Source organism: Mustela erminea, chromosome 12 (assembly GCF_009829155.1).
Source record: "Mustela erminea isolate mMusErm1 chromosome 12, mMusErm1.Pri, whole genome shotgun sequence".
NCBI classification, from domain to species: domain Eukaryota; kingdom Metazoa; phylum Chordata; class Mammalia; order Carnivora; family Mustelidae; genus Mustela; species Mustela erminea.
The window spans coordinates 9,414,282-9,435,410 of record NC_045625.1 but is presented as its reverse complement, the minus strand read 5'-3'; the positions used below and the strand labels follow the sequence as shown (position 1 = coordinate 9,435,410).

Below are 21,129 nucleotides of genomic sequence, written 5' to 3'. Positions count from 1 at the left end.
CCAACTACTTTTCATACATTATCTCGTTTAATGCACCCAATAGTCCTATGAGGGTTGCTCGCTCCCTTTTAAAGCGGGAGAATGAGAGATTCAGGAAGCAGTAGGCTGCTGCAAATCCCTCAGCTAGGACGGGGGAACATCATGCTAACCTAGGTCTGTTGAACTCTAAAACCTTACCCTCTTGCTGAATTTCATCCCCAAGAACTCTGGGATAAGCCTGGGTATTTAAGGAAAATCATAAAGGCTACAGGTTCATGCTGCAGCCACTGTTTTAGATCTGGGAGTCCTGGACAGTAGATCGGAAATAGCCTTCTGGCTGAGACCCACACATCAGGTCTGAGCCTCTCTTCCTGTGGCCCTGCCTGTCACATGCATGTGATGCTCTGCAGAGACCACTGCTACTAGAGGGACACTAGGATACCCGCTTCCAGGAGCAGTTACCTCTCATGTACAGGCAGAAGGCAGAAACTATTTTGGATTTCCTTGCCTTTGGGCTCATAGAAGGGGCTCTATAAATCCTCACTGATTATGTTTCAGAGGTAAAACACATGGCAACACTAGATCCACAAAGAGGAGGCACAACCCTCTGCTCTTGTTTCCAAAAAGCAGCAGTCCAGTACCAACTGAGGAGCCCCAGAGAATCCTTCCTCCTGGATTCAGAGTCTCATCAGTAATTGTGAGGTGTATCTATTACTGAATGTGGCTACCCAGGTGACAGTACCCAAATGTGCTCTGATGATGAAAGGAGGGAAATAACAACGCGGTCCCCGGAGAGACCGGCAAACAGCGTATGACATCAACGTGGCATCAAGCTCCAACACAAGCAAAAGGTCTGGTGAGACAAAGGCTCATCTCAGGTTGCAATTCTCTGTGGAAACGGGCAGCCCAAGACCTGCTCACTTGCAGAAACTGACAAGGCACTGGGGTACCTGGGTCTCCTGGGTTTCACCTCAGCCCCCTGGCATTATTTCCCTCGTGTTCATCCTGAGCCTTAGTCTAATCTCCTCTGAGGTCCTAACTAAACCAGACATAGGGAGAGTCGGGATTTTATCTTATTAAAATAGATATGGCTAATTTGTCTTTTCAAATTCATTTTAAATTAAATTGGATTTCCTCGGAAGGCTGCTAGGTCAGTTCCCCCGCTGCGAATGCAGGACAAAGGTTAATTGCACGCCCTTCACCAGCTCTTCTGCTCTCCTGGGCAGGCTCTGATAACCTGCCCCCGAGAGGTGGGGAAGGCTTTGGTTTATTGGGTGATAATGTTGCCATTAAAGCCATTTACCATTATGCCAAGAAACATTTTATTTTATTATTTTTACTAAATAACAAGATATGATAGCAATAACAAGAATGAAATGCAATTATGTTACCAACTGATGGTTAGTTACTCTCAAGCACAAAACCCACAGAATAGGACCTAACCTATTTGCTTCCCTAAAAGGCCCCAATACATGCAAAAGTATACACCCTCCTACAACCAACTGTTTTCTGGTTCCAGTGTGAAATTCCATTAACGTTTTCACTTAATTTATCTCATTTAAACTGTCTATGTTCATGAAAATTTAACCCAGTAATTCCCTGTTATACAAAGCATAACAAAGTATGAATATTTAAATACAATGTAAATAAAACACTTTATCAATTATATTTTTGTATTCTAAATTAGTGACTTCACTTAGCATGTCTGCCTTGCACAGCACCACACTATTTTTCAATTAAAGGTCCAGATGTTTCAAAGGCTCCAGTAGGCAAAGGCAGTTATGAGAAATGCTTTATCTGCATTGTAATCATCACCACCACATCAGCTCCAGGCTGCATTAACATACTCATGTTTTATTCCAGCTCCCTTTCTAACAGAGCAGGTAATTATACAACACAGCAAAGAAACACAATCCTAAGAGCTGGACAATTTCCGTACAGACATCCACCTGAGCAACACACTTTCATACATAATCTTAAAATCTGAGGGAACTGCTTATTAGAAACAGTTGACCATTCAGAGTAATGTTTTAAAAATAAGAGTGAATCACAAACATGCCATATTTGGCCCCAAATACTCTCAAAGCGCAGGAAGCCTTGCATAGACACATTTATGTATACTGAACACCAACCAGAAGCTTGTGTGTATGAAAACCATGATTATTTGTTATAATCTAAATCATTTATACTCATTTTTAATGCCAGTGTTATCTCTTAAATAAGTCAAGTCTCTTTTTGTTCTTCCTATCCAAAAGTGACAATTCACCTGAGCTGAGACTGAATAAGGAGAGCCATTGTCCCTGTACCTATTAGATAAAAAATAACACGAGGGCAGAACAAAACGCAATTCTGACTGCTGCAACGAACATGCTATTTCATTTATTACTTAATTAAATAACTCCCTTTCCCCCAAATGGAAAAGAATACTCTGTAAGAAATACTGCTTTGCTTAGTAAACACAGTATAATCTAACGGGAAAATATAGTTCCTCGTTGTTAAGAAAAACTAACAAAATCCCTTTACTTATAATTTTTAAAAATTATTCTACCCGTATTTTTGTATTTTGAAATACTCCGAGAGGAAATGTCCCAATGAAGATGCTATTCAAAAGATAAATGCCTTTACAAACATTAAAACCTCCGCTGGGTCAAATCCTGGCAGGTAACACTTCAGCATCTGAAAGCAGACAGCTTCCGTTCCTTTCTGAAGGAACCTTAGGTGGAACATTTTTAATACATCACCATGTCACTTTTTAATGTGCCCCAATCTATTAACCACATGGCAAACTAACAGGGATTTTTAAAATATGGGTTTTATGGCTTTGTGCTGGTGATTAATTAAATAAATAGCCACTGTTTCACAAATCATCCCTCTAATTAGTCTAAAACAGACACTTTGCATTCACTGGTACCGCCGCCATCTGAAGCTCACAGAAGGGCAGGAGTGGTGCGGCACGGTCGCATCTCTGCACTTTGGAGCCCACTGTCGCGGGCTCCGCGGCTGGCATCCCACCCGGCCACCCAGAGGCAGAGGTGCCATCTTTGCAGGTGCTGCAGTCAGCTGGAATTTGATTCCAGCTGCTCAGAAAAGATGTTCTCCTTAATTATTCTCCCTTACCCTAAAGGAAACAATGGAACAACAAAGGAATAAAAGTGCAACCTCCAGCTGCAAACAGATAAGGTTTCACCAACACAGTTCCTAGACTGAGTAAGAAAGTTGGTTCTGGTTACCTCGTTTAGGAATAAGTATGGTGCTAGGTCAAACAGGCTTTCTTTAGAACTCAAAACATGCCATTCTCTTAAACTCAGACATTAAGGAATTACTTCCAAATCTTATTACTTAAAAGACTGAGGTCACTTTTAAAAGCTGATAGGAATTCAATCTAACTTGTTTTAGTAGAATATTTTTAAAAATGGTAATTCCTCTGAAAGCAAATTAAACTTAGAGATAATTTTTAGTGCCAGGGAAAAAAAAATCAAATGGGAATATCTAGAGAATCCAATTTTCTTCAGGAAATACATTAATCAGTTTCTTAATCTTAGAATTTAAACTTCATTAGGTAGGTTTAGAGAAAGGAAGGAAGGAGAGAGTCAGTGGATGGGAAAAACGGAAGGAAGGAAGAAGGAATGAACAGAGAGAGGAAAGGAAGAAGGAAAAGAAAAGGGGAACAGGTAAGGGGGAAGGAATAGGCAAGAAATGGGAAAATTCCATAGGAGTAACAGGCCCAAGTGTGCTACAGAGTATTCTATAGAAAGGCTGTCCTCATTTACCCTCTAGGAGACCCTCTCTAAGAATGGGAGGAAATGGGGTATAGTAAAAAAAACCATCTGGTCCCTGAAGCAAGATAGACTAAAGGGTCCTATGCTCTTGGCTAAATCATATAATCCTGTTTAGCCTCAGTTTCCTTCCATACTGTACAGGATTTTAGCCCTTACTCTACATAAATTATATAGGGACATGAGAGGCTGTGACTAAAGCATCTAGCATACTCCTTGCACAGAATGATCAATAAGTGGTGGGTATGATAGTGGCCATGAAATGGGTTGAAAGCAGACTCTAAGTTACTTATTTTCACCCTCCAGCACCTTTGTGAAAGAGGCTAGGTGACTGTACCAACACTGCACCTGCTATATTTCAAACATGAAAAAGAGAGACGAAAGCACAAAATGTACATGAACACAGAATTACCATATACACTCACTGTACTGAAGAAAACCCAAATCCCCATCAGCTAAGAAGAAATAGTGTAGTTTCTTTAACTTTCACCTTTAACGGGCACAGAGATAGGGGAGGGGTGTTTCTGAGACTGTTTATGTGGCAGAAATTGGAAGGAAAATGAATGAACTTTCTGAAGATGTGGGGAAAAAGGAATACTCGTGCACTGTTGGTGGGAATGCAAACTGGTGCAGCCACTGTGGAAAACAGTGTGGCAGTGCCTCAAAAAGTTAAACAGAAAACTAACCTACATTCTAGCAATCGCACCACTGGTTCAAAGGGATAATTCAATATAATTGAATAAAAAGGGATAATTCAAAATAAACACTAATTCAAAGGGATACACCCCTATGTTTAGAGCAGCATTATCTTCGAGAGCCAAGATATGGAAGCAGCCCAAGTGTCCATAAATTGGTGAATGGATAAAGAAGATGCGGCACGTATGTGTGATTACACACACACACACACACACACACACATACACACCAATATATACACACAACGGAGTATTATTCAGCCGTTAAAAAAAATAATGCAATCTGCCATTTGCAATGAATTCGATGGAGCTAGAGAGTATTAGGATAAACCAAGTAAGTCAGTCACAGAAAGGCAAATACATATGATTTTACTCACATGTGGATTTAAGAAACAAAACAAATGAGCACAAGGGAAAGAAAGGGGGACAGACAAGCCAAGAAACAGACTCTTAACTATAGAGAACAAACTGATGATTACGAGAGGGGAAGAGGGTGGGGGGAATGGATGTAAGAGGCGATGGGGATGAGCGAGGGCACTTGTCATGATGAGCACCAGGTGATGTATGAAGTGTTGGGTCACTACACTGGATACCTGAAACTAAGATAACACTGTATGTCAACCACCTGGAATTAAAATAAAAACTTTGAAAAAACGAAAAGAAAAGAAAAGAAAATGATTGAGCTTTAGATTCAACAAGATCTGGCTTGAAATCTGGCTTCATTACTTACTAGGTGTGTAAATTCAGGCATGTTTGTTCAACTCTGAGCGCCTCAGTTTCTCCTTCCCCAAACGGGGGAAGTAATATATACTTCCTAGGGAAGCTGGGAAGAATGAATGAATTAGCACAGTAAGCACTCTGGCATATATTAGACACTCAAATAGTTTCTATTACATTAAGCTGAATCACTTTAAACTGATGGCAGTCATAGTTTATTATCTACAAAAATTGTAATTCCACATGGTTTCACCTAATACTACAATGACTGAGATAGTAAGTAGGCATGAACTGGAAAAACAAGTGAACATTCTCAAGAATGCAACGAATTGAATTATACTATCAAAATAGGAAGGCAACTAACAAATAAAAGGGGTGTGTGTGTGTGCGTGCGTGCGTGCATGCGTGTGTGTGTGTGTGTGTGTAACTATCAAGCCCAACACAGGGCTTGAACTCACAACTCTGAGATCAAGACCTGAGCTGACATAGAGAGTTGGATGCTTAACCCACCAAGCCACCCAGGTGCCCATAAAAGGCATCTTTTAAGACTGGCTCATGATTCCAATAATATAGCAGCTAATATTTATTAAAAACTTACAACATGGCAAATACTATCCCATATATTTGATGTCTATAATATTAGCTCAGGTAATCCCAGAAGAACTCCGCAAAACAGATTCAACTATTCTTCCCATTTTACAGAAGAAATGGAAGCCTGAAGAAATGAAGTAACTTGTTCAATGTCACACAGCTGGTAAAGCCATGTCAACCTGGAGCTGTCTAACTCCTGAGCCCCAGTTCTTACTCACCAATTCAAATTGCCTCTGAACATTGCAAAGCTGCTTGTTTTGCTTTTAGTAAAATTATGGTTGGGAAAGGGACCAGAATAGGTATTTTTCCAAAGAAGATACACAAATGGCCAATAAACACAAGATGCTCAACATCACCAGGTAGAAGGAAAATGCAAGTAAAAACTACAATGAGATAGCAACTCATACCCATCAGGATGACTACTATCAAAAAACCCCAGAAAACTGCAAGTTGGTGAGGATGTGGAGAAACTGGAAACCTTGTACACTACTGGTGGAAAAGTAAAATGGTAGCGCCTCTGTGCAAAACAGTATGGAGGTTCCTCAAAAAATTAAAAACAGAACTACCAAATGACCCAGCAATTCCTCTTCTGGGTATACACACAAAAGAACTGAAAGCAGGGGCTTGAAGAAGCATATGTACACGCATGTTCACTGCAGCATTCTTCATAATAGCGAAAACATGGAAACAACCCAAGTGCCCATTGACAGATGAATGGATAAGCAAAATGTGGTATATACACACAATGGTGTGTTTCTCGACCTTAAAAAGTAGGGAAATTCTGCCATATGCTACAACATGGATGAACTCTGAGTATTAGGCTAGGTGAAATAAACCAGTCACAAAAAGACAAATACTGTACGATTCCACATATATGAAATACTTAAAGGAGTCAAAATCACAGAGACAGAAAGTAGAATGGTAGTTGCCAAAGGCTGGGGTGGAGGGGGAAAGGGGAGTTACTGTTTAATGGATACAGAGTTTCATTTTTACAAGATGAAAAGAGTTAGGAAGACAGACAGTGGTGATGATCATACAGTAGTCGCCTCTTACCAGCAGTTTCGCTTTCTACAGTTTCAGTTACCTGTGGTCCACTGTGGTCCCAAAGCAGATGGATCCTCCTTCTGAAACGCTGTCAGAAGGTCAATAATAGTAGCCTAACACTACATCACAATGCCTATGTCACTCACCTCACTTCATCTCATCACGCAGGCATTTTATCACATCACATCATCCCCAGAAGGGTGAGTAAGGGTAAGGTATTTTGAAAGAGAGAGAGACTACATTCAAATAACTTTTTAGTTTTATAGCTCATCTAATGGCAACTGGTAATCATCAATTAGCAATGGTTATTTTCAAAAGTTACTACACTAGCTGTGCTGTCATTTCTCCAGGATGATCAGATACCTAGAGTCACAGACATTTCCCACATATGATGCACTGTATAAATCTGACTTGGTTTATCACCAGCATTGATAAAACCAGATGGAGGGAAAGAACTAGGTCTGGGGACATATGCATGGTCTTAATATATCAAATGTTTAGCCTGCCCTGATTATTACAAAATCAGAGCAGTGAGAATATTCACAAACTTACAGTATATTGTTATAGTTGTTGTATTTTATTATTCTTAATCTCTTACTGTGCTTAATTCATAAATTAAACTTTATCTAGGTATGTATGTATAGAAAAAACCCCCAATAGTACATATGGGGTTCAATACTGTCGGCAGTTTCAGGTATCCACTGGGGGGTCCTGTGGGTAAGGGAGGACTACTGTATGATAGGATGAATGCATTTAATACCACTGAACTGTACATTTCAAACTGTTTAAGATGGTAAAACAAAAAACAAAACAACTTTTAAAAACTGTATGACGATAAGAAGCAAATTCTTTACAAACCACTTTCTGGGCCGTCCAAAGGATGGACATATCAGAAGGGAAGCAAGCCCCAGAAGGGAGAGTATCTCATACCAGCACCTGCAGTGACTAGGATGGTGGTACATTAAAAAGCTCCATGGCGGGACGCCTGGGTGGCTCAGTTGGTTAAGCAGCTGCCTTCAGCTCAGGTCATGATCCCAGCGTCCTGGGATCGAGTCCCACATCGGGCTCCTTGCTCGGCAGGGAGCCTGCTTCTCCCTCTGCCTCTGCCTGCCATTCTGTCTGCCTGTGCTCGCTCGCTCTCCCTCTCTCTCTCTGACAAATAATTAAAATCTTAAAAAAAAAAAAAATTTAAATAAATAAATAAATAAATAAATAAATAAAAAGCTCCATGGCATTCTAGGGAACCACTTCTCCCATATCATAGCGTTGTTTAAAAAGAAAAAAAAAATGCAGACACACATCGAAATCTGCAGAAAAAATCCTAAAGTTTTAATCAAACAGCTGCTATGTTCCCATTATCTTATAGTCAAACCTTTTCACTGTGACAAAGGCAGCAGAGCGTTTCATTTATTTGTTCATTTATCTACTTATGTTTACATCTTACTTCCTGAATCCTTTCATGTACACAGTGCATAAGTCATCACAGAAAGGGAAATGGCACTGATAGTGGATGCTATGAATCCGCTCCCTTTAAAAAAAGAATTCAAGTCAAGGAAATCCCCAAACGCCATGCTTTCAAAGCCAGGATTGCAAAAGCAATCACACTTGCATTTAAGGCTTCTTGGAGCCGCCTCTGTGGCACCAAAACCCACCAAAGATAAAGAAGATGTTTGTGCTAAGTTGGGAAAGTGGAGACATCAGCATTTCTGCCTTCAGCCCATTATTTCTGCTCTCCAGACAGCACCTGATAAAGCATCGAGAGTGTTCTCTTCTGCGCAGCCACTGCTCCTGTGAAGCCTGTGTTCGGGGGGTTTCCCTGGGGTTTCCTTTCCGACAATTGCAGCAGAGACTCTGAGAGGAGCCCAAACGAGCTGCCTTAACCTTCCCGTAAACTGATATTTCCATAGAGGATTAAGACAAACGTTTCAAATAAGCCAATTTCCTTTACTAAAAAACTAAAGTGACAATAGTAGTACCAAGAGAAATATACACAGACAATGAAAAGACACACTTTTCTTGTCTTTGGGCATGCAAAAATACAGAGCAAAAGGTTAGAAGGAGGTGGACTACACGATTCCCTCTTATTTCTGATGCTTTACTCTGGAGCCTAATGAAAAGTTATCCAAGAATTACACTGAGGCCTGGTCTACCGGGGGAAGAGGAAAAAAGTCTAAATGCTTCATATTATCTGATATATGCTGACGCTGCATGGTATATATTTCTGTATTCCTGTTTATTATAGATTTTTCTATTCTGAAGAAAACAACTGTATCTCTTATCTAATAAGGTACTTCCAGAACTCTGGGGATACCAAACAGTTCCTTGTTGAACTGGTAAGAATGAAAATCCCAAACTATCCTTGAGGTCCCAATAGAAGGGAACAAGCATCCTTCTCCTAAAGTATGCTAGGCAGCTCCCGTGGGCCACAGGAAGTGAGAGCTCCCTCTGGTCCAAAGAGGCAGGGATATATATGCTCCCGGACTAACTAAACAGAGCACAAAAGAAAAAGCCAGAGCAGAGAAGATCCTTATTAAATCCAAGTCCTGGAAAGCCGAGGGGAGTCAGAGGGCCTTCTTGGCTTTGCTCACCTGCCAAGCCTCATACTGCTTTTCTCCTCATCTTCTGATACTGTGGTACCTGTCTTGCTTTTCCCTTTATGGTTGTGTCTCCCACATACCCATATTTAGTTTTACACTATTACATGTATAATGTGAGATATTTCACATTTAACACTCTGTATTAACACCTTGAACACTTCTGGAAAGAGAATGGCTAAAATTAAAAACAGCTAACATTTACTCTATGTGTCAGGCACCAGGCTGAGCCCTTCACATATATTACCTCTTTTGATCCTCAAAACTGCCCTTACTTATTCCATTTTACAGATAGATAAATATTAAGAAGTTAAAGAAATCATAAAAGTCACATAGCTAGTGAGAGAACTCAGATGGAAACCCAGGTCCGAAGGGACTCAAAAGACCACAATATTTAACTTATTATAATTTGCCTTTTATAATTATAAAAGCTTTCTTGGGAGGGGAAAAGCCTTGTATTATATTTTGAATCAACATTTTCATGAAATCAAGAACAATGACATATTTATGCATAAACTGTCTCTATCTTTTTCATCCTTCTAAAATACTCTTTCTACAGCATTTAAGACAAAACATTAAAAAAAAAGTTCTAGATTACTAAAGAACTTCTAATTCAGCCATATAGCAAAATATGTACCCTGACCAACAATCTAATGAAAAACAACTAAAGAACTTGACAAAATGTAAAAATATTCATTTTACCTAGTTCAATAGGTTGGCAGTGTTTGAGGAATTCACAAAGGCCCCAAAATTAAGTGAAATGGGCAACCCAGGAAAGAAAACACAACACAATTTTTGCCAATATTGATGGTATTTACCAAACAAAGTGATATGAAGTGTATACTTTCCTGGTCAGGTGGATACCCAGTAGAGCCCATCCATAATCCGTAATAAAGCTGGAACCCCAAAGACCTACATGTGAAAGTAAATTAGAATTAAGGTCCCCCACATGACAAGGGAAAATTTCATGTCCCAAACAAAAAAAATTTTTTCTCCTGAGAATTTATAACCACAACTTTCATATAAGATTTTCATGCCGAATTCATATTACCTGATGGATGGACCAGAAAGACTCCAATCAAGAATTTGAAGTTATCCTGGGGGAGCCTGGCTGGCTTAGTCAGTAGAGCATGCAACTCTTGATCTCAGGGTTGTGAATTTGAGCCCCATGTTGGGTACAGAGATTACTTAAAAAGATAAAATAAATGGAAGGAAGGAAGGAAGGAAAAGGAAAACTTAAAGGAACAGGAAAAGCAAAAGCAAAAGCAAAAGGAAAGGAGGGAGAGAGGGAAGGAAGGACAAACCTACGTAAGCAAGTTAGTTAGTTGTCCTGGGCTGTTAATAACCCCAGGTACCAGGCTAAAGCTAACAAAGCCTTGTAGGAGAAACCTACATGACTCAGTAATCTCAAAAGAAAAGTTGCAGAAAATAAGTTGTTACAGCCTCAAATCATAAAACATAGAAAAGCATCACGTAAGAGGCCCACAAAGACTGGAGCCAACAAAATGATCAGAAACAGAACATAAAATACAGGTTGAAAGAAAAATTTTAAAGTATTAAAAATATGAGTAAGAGCAAGAAACTGTAAAATCTCACCCAGGTTACGATCTGGTATCATGGTTGGGGTAAGAGAATGTCAGTGTCCTTGGGAGATACAAGCTAAAATATTTAGGAGTGGATGGCAATTTTGAAATGGCTAAATAAAACATAAGTAAAGCAAATACGGAAAAATGTTAATAGTTAAACATAGGTGGTAGGTTTAAGGGTGTTCACTGAACAGTATACTACTAGGAAAATCATTATTAAACGTTTCATAGGGGCGCCTGGGTGGTTCAGTTGGTTAAGCGTCTGCCTTCGGCTCTGGTCATGATCCCAGGGTCCTGGGATTGAGCCCCGCATCAGGCTCTCTGCTCCGCGGGGAGCCTGCTTCCTTCCTCTCTGCCTACCTCTCTGAGCTACTTGTGCTCTCTCTCTCTGTCAAATAAATAAATGAAATCTTTAAAAAAAAAAAAAGTTTCATAATAAAAAGATTTAAAAATTACCGAACAGATTTTTAGAAGATCAAAATGGAATTTCTAGGAATGAAAAATACAATGACTAAAACTACAAGTGCAATGTATGGGTTCCATAGCTGAAAAGGGAATATGTGAACTGGAAGACGGAACTGCAGAAATTACCTAGAATGTAACCTGAAGAGACACAGGGAAAATATGAGAAGGAGGTTAAGAGACAGGGAAAATAAAGTAATATTTAACAAGTTTAACTAGAATTTAAGAAGAGGAGGGAAGAATAAGGTGCAGAGACAATGTCTAAAAAGAGAGTAGCTGAGAGTTTACAAAACTGGTAAAAAAGATACCACTGCACAGACTCAGAAAGTCCAGGGAAACCCAAAGAGGAAAAGCAAGGGGAAAAAAATCTGCATTAAACATGAAACTGCACATTTATCAGGCAAATATTAACCAAATGGAGCTTGTATAGCTATATGAATGGGGAGGGAGTACTCTAGAGATAGTCCCAAATCACAAATAGTTCAATTTACCAGGAAGCAATAATTCTGAACTTGTATGAACCTAAAAACACAGCCTCCTAATATGTAAAAGAAAATCTGTCAGAACATTAAAGGAAAACAGGCAATCAACAAAGTGAAAGATTCTAATGTATCTTTGTCTAACTGATAGTGCAGGTAGATAAAAAATATCAATAAAGATACAGATTTTAACAGCATTAACAGGTTTGACCTAATGGACATATTTAGAATCCTGCAACTAAGAGCAGCAGTTATTCCAGCATTCTTCCTGGGTTCACAGGTAATATTTATAAAAAGTGACCTACATCAGTGGACATAAAACCATGTTCAACAAATTTCAAATAACTGGTATCATTAGGCCATCTTCTCTACCACAAAACAATAAAGTTAGAATAACTAAAAAGAAAAATTATAAAACCTAATAGGTTTGGAAATTTAGAAACACATAAATAATTCACGTATCAAATAGGAAGTAATCGGTATAAAAAATACCTAGATAGACATATCCAAAAAGTGTGAGATTATGAGATAAAGCTGAAGGAAGAAGGACCTGTACCTCTACATCAGGTAAAAACTGTAATGATTCCCCCAACCTACCTATGGCCATTTTGCAATTACACACTGACTAAGAGGAATACCAAAACTTCAAGAACCGCTGGACATCATTGAAGCTAAAAATGGACCATGGCTATACTACAGTCCCATTCAGGAGTGGCCTTAAAAGACAACGGTAATACTGGCGTGCCTGGGTGGCTCAGTTGTTAAGTGTCTGCCTTCGGCTCAGGTCATGATTCCAGAGTCCTGGGACTGAGCCCCCATGTCATGCTTCCTGCTTGGTGGGAAGCCTGCTTCTCCCTCTTCTACTCCCCCTGCTTGCGTTCCCTCTCTCACCGTGTCTCTCTCTGTCAAATAAATAATAAAATTTTTTAAATCTTAAAAAAAAAAAAAGAGAGAGAGAGAGAGACAACAGTGATAGGGAATCTTCCCAATAGTCATGAGTTTAGGACATGTTTGTTCATCTTCCTTACGTCAAAGTGAAGGCATGTGTCAGGAGGTTAAAATATGTAGACTCATGGGAACTTGGACCTCAGTAGAGTCCTCATTACCCTAAACAGTAAGAATGACTAACTGTGCGAATAACAATGGTTTATACTGAACACCTCCTTTCTTTCTAGGACTCTGGAATTTTGGTATATAGACAGAGGGTGCCCATGTGACATGCTTCCAATAGAAACTATGGGCACTGAGTCTCTAATAAGCTTTCCCAGTAGAAAATATTTTGCTCATATTGACATAACTCATTGCTGGGAAGAATTAAGCATGTCCTATGTGATGCCACTGAGAGAGGACTCTTAGAAGTGTAAACCTAGATCTCATCCCATATGCATTTTCCCTTTGTTGATTGTACTTTGTATCCTTCCGCTGTAATAAATCACAAATGTGAGTACAACTATATGCTGAGTCCTATAAATCCTCCTGGTAAATCGCTGTCTGGGAAATTCTCAACACAGACTTGCTTTAACTTCAGCTAGTCTCTTTGTTATTGGTCTCTCCAATGCTGGCACAATGGACCCATGATTAGAGAAGCCATGGCGGCAGAGACTGAGACTATATACAGGCCCAACACCATTATTTCACACTCAACAAGGCTGATATTGCTACCGCCTACCGTCAAATATCCAACCTAACAGCAACAGAGAAAAATGCTGGGTCCCTAATACAGCATCATCACTAAGAAGACCAATCAGTCATTTGGTGGCAAGCTGAATGCACTGGATCCCTTCTACTCTGAGAGTGGTTTTGGGAGAGACTAGTACTTATGGGTTTGCACTTCCTGTCAGTAGTGCCTCAGCTAGCACCGATATCTCAGACTGTTTGATCCACCAAAGTGGCAGCCCACCTAATATTCCAAAGACTGAGGAATCCACTTTACAGCAAAGGAGATGTTAAAAGTAGCATACAACCATGGGGTCCTTTGGTCATATCAGACACCACACTACCCAGAAGCTGTCAGTGTAAAAGAGTGATTGAACAACACGTTGAAGGTACAGATAAGGCACTAGCTCACAGATGACACCCTGTAAGGCTGGGAAGCCATTTCCAGGATGTTACATATATACTAAAAATCAAACAACCATTATATGGTATTTTGTCCCCAGCAGATAAAATACACGGTTCTAGGAACCAAGGAGAAGAAGCAAGATTAGCCATTATGGGGAATGCTTCCTATCTCTGGAAATCAGGGCTCTGTGGATTTAGAGAACCTGGCAAGTGAGAACACTTCCACCAGGAGACACAGCAAAAGTCCCACTAAATGCTAGACTATGGCTGCCCCTCATGCTCCTTGTGTCAAGTGGTATCAGGCAAGAAGAAAAAGCACAATCCTGACAGGAGTAATTAATTCTCATCAGGAGAAGGTAGGACCGCTGTTACATAATAGGCAGGAAGGAACACATCTGGCCAGGAAATCTTCTTGTGCATATTTTGTTCCTCTTTTGCCCAATTTTGCTGGTAAAGGACAAATGAAGCAGCCACAGCTTTTGACCAGGGACCTGGACCCTCAGGGATCAGGGTCTGAGTCATCATACTATGAAAGCCACCAGGGCAGCAGAAACACTAATTGAGACTGAAGGGACTAAAATGGATACCTGAAGAGATGGATGGGTATCAGTTGTGACCTTAGGAGCAGTTGCAGAAATGCGGACTACAGCTTATTCCACCTTCCTTGTATAATTTTCCCCAAAGAAAGAAGCCCCCCACAGATGCAAAGGAATGCTCCCAGAATTCTAAGAAGCAAAAGAACACAAGTGGCACCAAGGGTAGTCCCTGGCTGCACCACCCAGATGCCATCCTCAGGAATGAAGGGCGGATTCTCCAACTGCTAGGATGGCTGCTATCAGCTGCTAGTCCTTTCTTGGAATTAAACAGGCTGATAGAGCCTCCTTGTCCAAGACCACACCCCCTTTTCAGGGCAGCTAGGATTCAGTGACAAGTCAGATGCAAGGAATATAAAACCTCGCAGTCTTACCCCAACTTGCGGCAACCCTGAAGTGTCCTCCTAATTTCAGAGTCCCCCAGGTGTCAGCGCTCCAACTCCTCCTGCTATCCATGAAGAGCTGTTTCCTCCTCTTCTCCCCATAGATGTTGATCCAAAAGCATTCTCTAGTAAATTTCCTGCATGTGTATCTCTACTTCAGATTCTGCTTTCCATGGGACCTAACCTGCTACAACAGCTTATTAGCAAGTTCTAACAAACATTCAAAAACAGATAATGCTATTTCCCATATTATTCAATGGTACTGAAAAAGAATAATTCCTAAATCACTCTATAAGCCTACCAAAACTTTGTAACAAAACCTGAGACCTGAAGTTCCTGGGTGGATCAGTCGTAAAGCATCTGCCTTCAGGTCATTATCCTGGGGTCCTGGCATCAAGCCCCACATCGGGCTCCCTGCTCAGTGTGAGCCCGCTTCTCTCTCTTCCACTCCGCCTGCTTGTGTTCCCTCCCTCACTGTCTCTCTCTATACCAAATAAATAAATAAATAAATAATAAAATCTTAAAGAAAAAAAGGATGCATTCATTAAAAACAAAAACAAAAACCTGGGAGTATGAGATAGGAATACTATCGGCCAAGTTTACTTGTGAATAAAGGAGGCAAAAATCCTCAAGAAAATATTAGCAAACCAATCCAGCACTATATAAAAGCCAGGATACTCGATGACCAAAGTTTGTTTTATTTTGTCATATGCAAGGCTAGTTAAACCAAGAAAATGATTTTATATAATTGATCAGATCACAAAATTAAAGGAAAAAATAATATGGCAGTATACATAAATATAGAAAAAGCACTCAGTACATTCAATGCTCACTCATGATTAAAATATGATAGGGGCTCCTGGGTAGCTCAGTGGGTTCAAGCCTCTGCCTTTGGCTCAGGTCATCAAGCCCCACATCAGGCTCTCTGCTCAGCAGGGAGCCTGCTTCTTCCTCTCTCTTCCTGTCTCTCTGCCTACTTGTGATCTCTGTCTGTCAAATAAATAAATAAAAATCTTAAAAAAAAAAGAAGATAATCTTAGCAAACTAGGAGTAAAAAGGACCTTTCTTATTCTAACATAAGCCATCTACCAAACAAAAAACATCATTCTTAATGGTGGAATATTAAAAGTCATTTCTTTAATGTCAGGAACATAGCAAGATTACTTTTTTCAGCACGGTATTAGGGGTCTTAGCCAGCTCAGTAAGGCAAGAGAAAAAAAAAGTATAAGGATTAGAAAGAAAACAGAGACTATCATTATTTGCAAATCACTGACTCCAGAGAAAACCAAAAAAGGTATGAAATAGGATTACTAGAAGTTTACCAAGGTTGTTGAAATTAAACCAATGCAGAAGAATCAACTGCCTCTGTTACTGATGAAAATCCCCGTGAGGTGAATAAATACAATGGGGAGGAGGAGAAAAATAATGAGGAGGAGGAAGAATGAACTGCTATTCATATACACCAGTAAGAAACAGACACTGATTTAAACGATATTGGGAGCAGAATCAAAAAATTTTAAGTATTTGTAAATTCATCTAAAAAGGACAAAGACTCTATGGAGAAAATTATAAAATCTTATTAAAGACATTTTAGAGCATTTAAGTAAATGAAGAGATATACATGCTTAAAATAGTAAAGCTATCAATTCTCCCAAATTAATCTACAAATTCTAGTCCAATCAAAATCTCAACAGGAATTTTTTTAAAACCTGAGAAGCAGTTTCAAAATTTATATGGGAGGGTCAAGAATACACAGGATGCTCATAATTAAGGGGGAAAAAAAAAGAGTTTTGGGGCTTGACTTACCATATATCAGAAATTGTTTTAAGTCTGAAATAATTAAGATAGTGTGATATTAACCTAGGGAAAACAAACCACTGGAAAAGAAGAGAGTGCTCAGAAACAGTAGCACACAAAAAGGGAAGTTTGATACATATTACTGAGCTAGCGCTGGAGGACCAAGGGGAAATGAGATTTAAATAACAAATGCCCAGACAACCAATCAACCATTCAGAAAAACAAACAAACAAACAAACAAACAAAAACACACTAAAATTGCACCTTTACCTCACATTACACACCTAAAAGAAAGAAAAAAAAGAAGTTTTAAATATAAAAACTTAAATACAGGGCGCCTTGGTGGCTCAGTAGGTTAAGCCTCTGCCTTCAGCTCAGGTCATGGTCTTGGAGTCCTGAGATCAAGTCCCGCATCGGGCTTTCTGCTCAGCAGGGAGCCTGCTTCCTCCTTTCTCTCTCTCTCTGCCTGTCTCTAGACCTACCTGTGACCTCTGTCCGTCAAATAAATAAATAAAATCTTCAAAACTTAAATACAACATATGAAATATCTTTATGATCTTGGGGTAGGGAAGGATTTCTCAAATAAGACAAAAAAGTATAAATGATGAAGCAAAAAACTCATACATTTGATACATTAAAAATAAATTTCTGTTCATCAAAAAAACACCACAAGGCACGCGGGTAGCTCAGTCAGGTGAGCATCTGCCCTCAGCTCAGGTCATGATTCCAGGGTCCTGGGATGGAGCCCCCCATCAGGCTCCCTGCTTAGCGAGGAGCCTGTTTCTCCCTTTCCTCCCCACTCATGTTCTCTTGCTATCTCTGTCTCTCTCGATTAAAGGAATAAGATCTTAAAAAAGAAAAAAAACACCACAAAGATAATGAAGACAAGCCACAAATCAGAAGAAGATTTCTGCCATAAAATGGCTGGTATCTGCACACATAAATATGTTTACTATCCAGGGGCACCTGGGTGGCTCAGTTGGCTAAGCATCTGCCTTTGGCTCAGGTCATGATCTCAGGGTCCTGGGATCCAGACCCACATCAGGCTCCTTGCTCAGTGGGGAGCCCGCTTCTCCCTCTCCCTCTGCATGCAGCTCCCCCTGCTTGTGCTCTCTCTGCCAAATAAATGAATAAATAAAATATTTTTTAAGAAGTTTATTATCCAAGATACATTTTCGAAAATTCCTTCAAATCAGTAAGAAATGATAAACAAGGGGGCATCTGGGTGGCTCAGTTGGTTAAGGATCTGACTCTTGATTTCAGCCTAGGTCACGATCTCGGGGTCATGAGATCAAGTCCATGTCGGGCTCCACACTCAGCAAAAAGTCTACTTGAGATTCTTTCTCTTCTTATCCTTCTGCCCAGCGCCCCCAATAAATAAGTAAATCTTTCAAAAAAATGATAAACACAAATGGGCAAAGGATTTGAACAGTATTTCACAGAACAGGAAATATCAATAACCAATACACACACACAAAATTCTAGTTATAATCTGAGAAATAAATTTATCACAATAAGATAAAATTTCATACCTGCAAGACTGGAAAAATTAAGTCTGCTGGGATAATTGGGACACTTAAACACAGCTATAAATGGGAATAACCACTTCGGGAAAAGAATCTGTTATTATCTATTAAGGCTGAAGCTGCATTCATATCCTATGACCCTGTAATTCCAAATCTGTATGTATTCTGCAACAGGATTTTTGAAACCATGGTCCTGAGGGTTAGGAAATCAATTTAGGCAATTCTGACCAATTTTTTTTTTTCAAGATTTTAATTATTTATTTGACAGAGAGAGAGAGAGAATAAGCAGGGGGAGTTGCAGGCAGAGGGAGAGGGAGAAGTAGACTCCCTGCTAAGCAGGGAGCCCAATGCAGGGCTCCATCCCAAGACCCGGGGACCATGACCTGAGCTGAAAGCAGACACTTAACCAACTGAGTCACCCAGGTGCCCCAATATTTCTTTAACTACAACAGACTAGATTAGAATAAAAAGTATCAGAGTATCTTTGCACTTAGTGAAGATAAATATTCTTAGGTGAAAATTTTGCTTCCAAATGTTATATATTCATACATATGTGTACATCACACATTACAGGTATGCGTGCTGGGTCAGGATATAAAATGTATCCCCCATTGTGGATGTGATTCATGGTCAAACATGTTTCTAAGCCTTGGGTTAATTTAATTGCACATGTAAATTATTTATAAATAGTAATGTTTGTGGTAGCAAAAACAACCCAAATGTCCATCAACAACAGAACTGATAAATAAATTATAGTATACTCATACAATGGAGTTTCTCCATTAATGAAAATGAATTAACTATAGCTACAGGCATCAACACAGGTGAATCTCAGGAACATAACATTGAGAGAAAAAAATTACAGAAGAATTTAAAGCATAATTCCTTTTAAATAAAGTTCAAAAATGCATTGTTTAGAGATACAAACATAAGGGATAAAGCTATAAAGAGAATCAAGAGAATTAGACACTTCAGTGAGTGGGAGCAGAGCAAGAATAATGCACAGGGGACTTCAAAAGTTAAAGTAATGTTCTTCCTCCCACACTGAGTGATGGGTACATGAGTGATTACTACACAATTATTTATATCTTGGATATATCTTTAAAGTGTTTTTCTGGGGGTGCCTGGGTGGCTCAGTCATTAAACATCTGCCTTCAGCTCAGGTCATGATCCCAGAGTCCTGGGATCAAGCCCTGCATCGGGCTTCCTGCTCTGTGGGGAGCCTGCTTCTCCCTCTCCCACTCTCCCTGCTTCTGTTCCTTCTCTCACCTTCTCTCTGTCAAATAAATAAACAAAATCTTTTTCAAAATAATGCTTTTCTGCATTTGCTCAATATTTTAATTTTCAAAAAATTTCTGATTTTTTAAAATTTTTAAAAAGAATTTATTGATTATTTGACAGAGAGATAGAGAGCACAAGTAGGTAGAGCAGGTTCTCCACTGAGCAGGGAACCCAATGTGGGCCTTGATCCCAGGACCTTGGATCACGACCTCAGCCAAAGGCAGCCGCTTAATAGACTGAGCCAGCCAGGCACCCTAATTTTCAAAAATTTAAGACATTTGTAAGTAAACCATATCTATATTTCAAAAATGGATAAGGAGCCTCACAAGCTTGCCAGCTTATGTAGAAAAGAAAAGTACTCAATTATTCCCAAGTAACCAATAATTTCCTTTAAGGACTTAGGGAGGGAGGAGGGGAAAGAGAACTGCATATGCGCTTAAAAAGCATTTTTAACAATTTCTCCTCATATTCTTTTCTCCTCAAATTCTCCAGTCCCCTACAGTTTACAAATCAAATAACCCCCTGAGAGCAGAAGGCTGAATGCTAGAGACAACTCATTATAGGACTACCCGGAATCAAGGAACAGAATGTTCGCAGGAAAAAGCAATCCAAAATTCCTACTAAGTTTAATTGAAGTTCTGGAAAACCTCAAAAGGATTTCAGTTGCTAATTCAAATTTTGTTCTATATTTGATTAAATGCAAGACTATTACTTGAACACAAAGACATAATCTTGTGGTTATATTGTCAAGTATTAATTTTTTTCCAAAGTGAAAGAAAAAAGAATACCAAGTGATTTCCAAGGGAGAAAATACACACCTCAAATGATATTTTTCAACAAAGGCAAAAACAAACAAACAAACAAAACAAAACAAAACATGCATCTATTTAATATCGGATCTTATAAGCGCTGCCAGAAAGGGTCAAGAATACAAAGATGTTTTCCAACTCTGCCCTCCTTTATTTTACTTTTTAAAATTTGTCTTAATATTCCCTGCTTGGCATGGACACTGCTACATTTTAGCAATGTTTACACCTTGAAATTAAAGAATGAATGAACACTTACTTAATGCCAACTTTTAGCTTAATGTCAAGTACATGGTGGTGGTCGTGACAATAGCAACAATACTGGAGAAAGCAGTCAGAGGTGCAGAAGTAGAAATGAAAGAGGTAAAATGAAATTGCTATATTATTCTATATATTATTGTATATTATAATATTCTTATATATATATGAAAATCCTGTACGAATTAAAAACTATAAATCAAATTTGGTAATGTAAAGGAATACAAAATTAACACAGAAATCAGCAGCCTTAATACACACAGTCAGAAACAGAAAATAAGGCCCCATACACAATAGCAACAACTGCAAATATCTAGGAATAAACATAAGAAATATGCAAGACATATTAAAAAAACTTCCCCAAATAAATAAATTCAAAATCCAGAAGTTATAAGGGAAAAAAAGTAAATTTTACTCCTCAAAGATTTTTTGTGTATGGTCCCAAAAAATCTATAAACAAAGTCAAAAGATACACAAAATAAACAATAAACTGGATTACTC

General features: G+C 39.1%; 1 protein-coding gene and 1 non-coding gene across 2 annotated transcripts in view; both read right to left on the bottom strand.

Annotated features, from left to right (window-relative positions):
* The window catches only part of MAPKAP1 (MAPK associated protein 1), a 243,964-nt gene that overhangs the window by 150,249 nt on the left and 72,586 nt on the right, over positions 1 to 21,129 (bottom strand).
* LOC116571251 lies at positions 7,217 to 7,348 on the bottom strand. Its single transcript, XR_004277809.1, has one exon. It is a non-coding gene; the product is annotated as a small nucleolar RNA SNORA72 (small nucleolar RNA).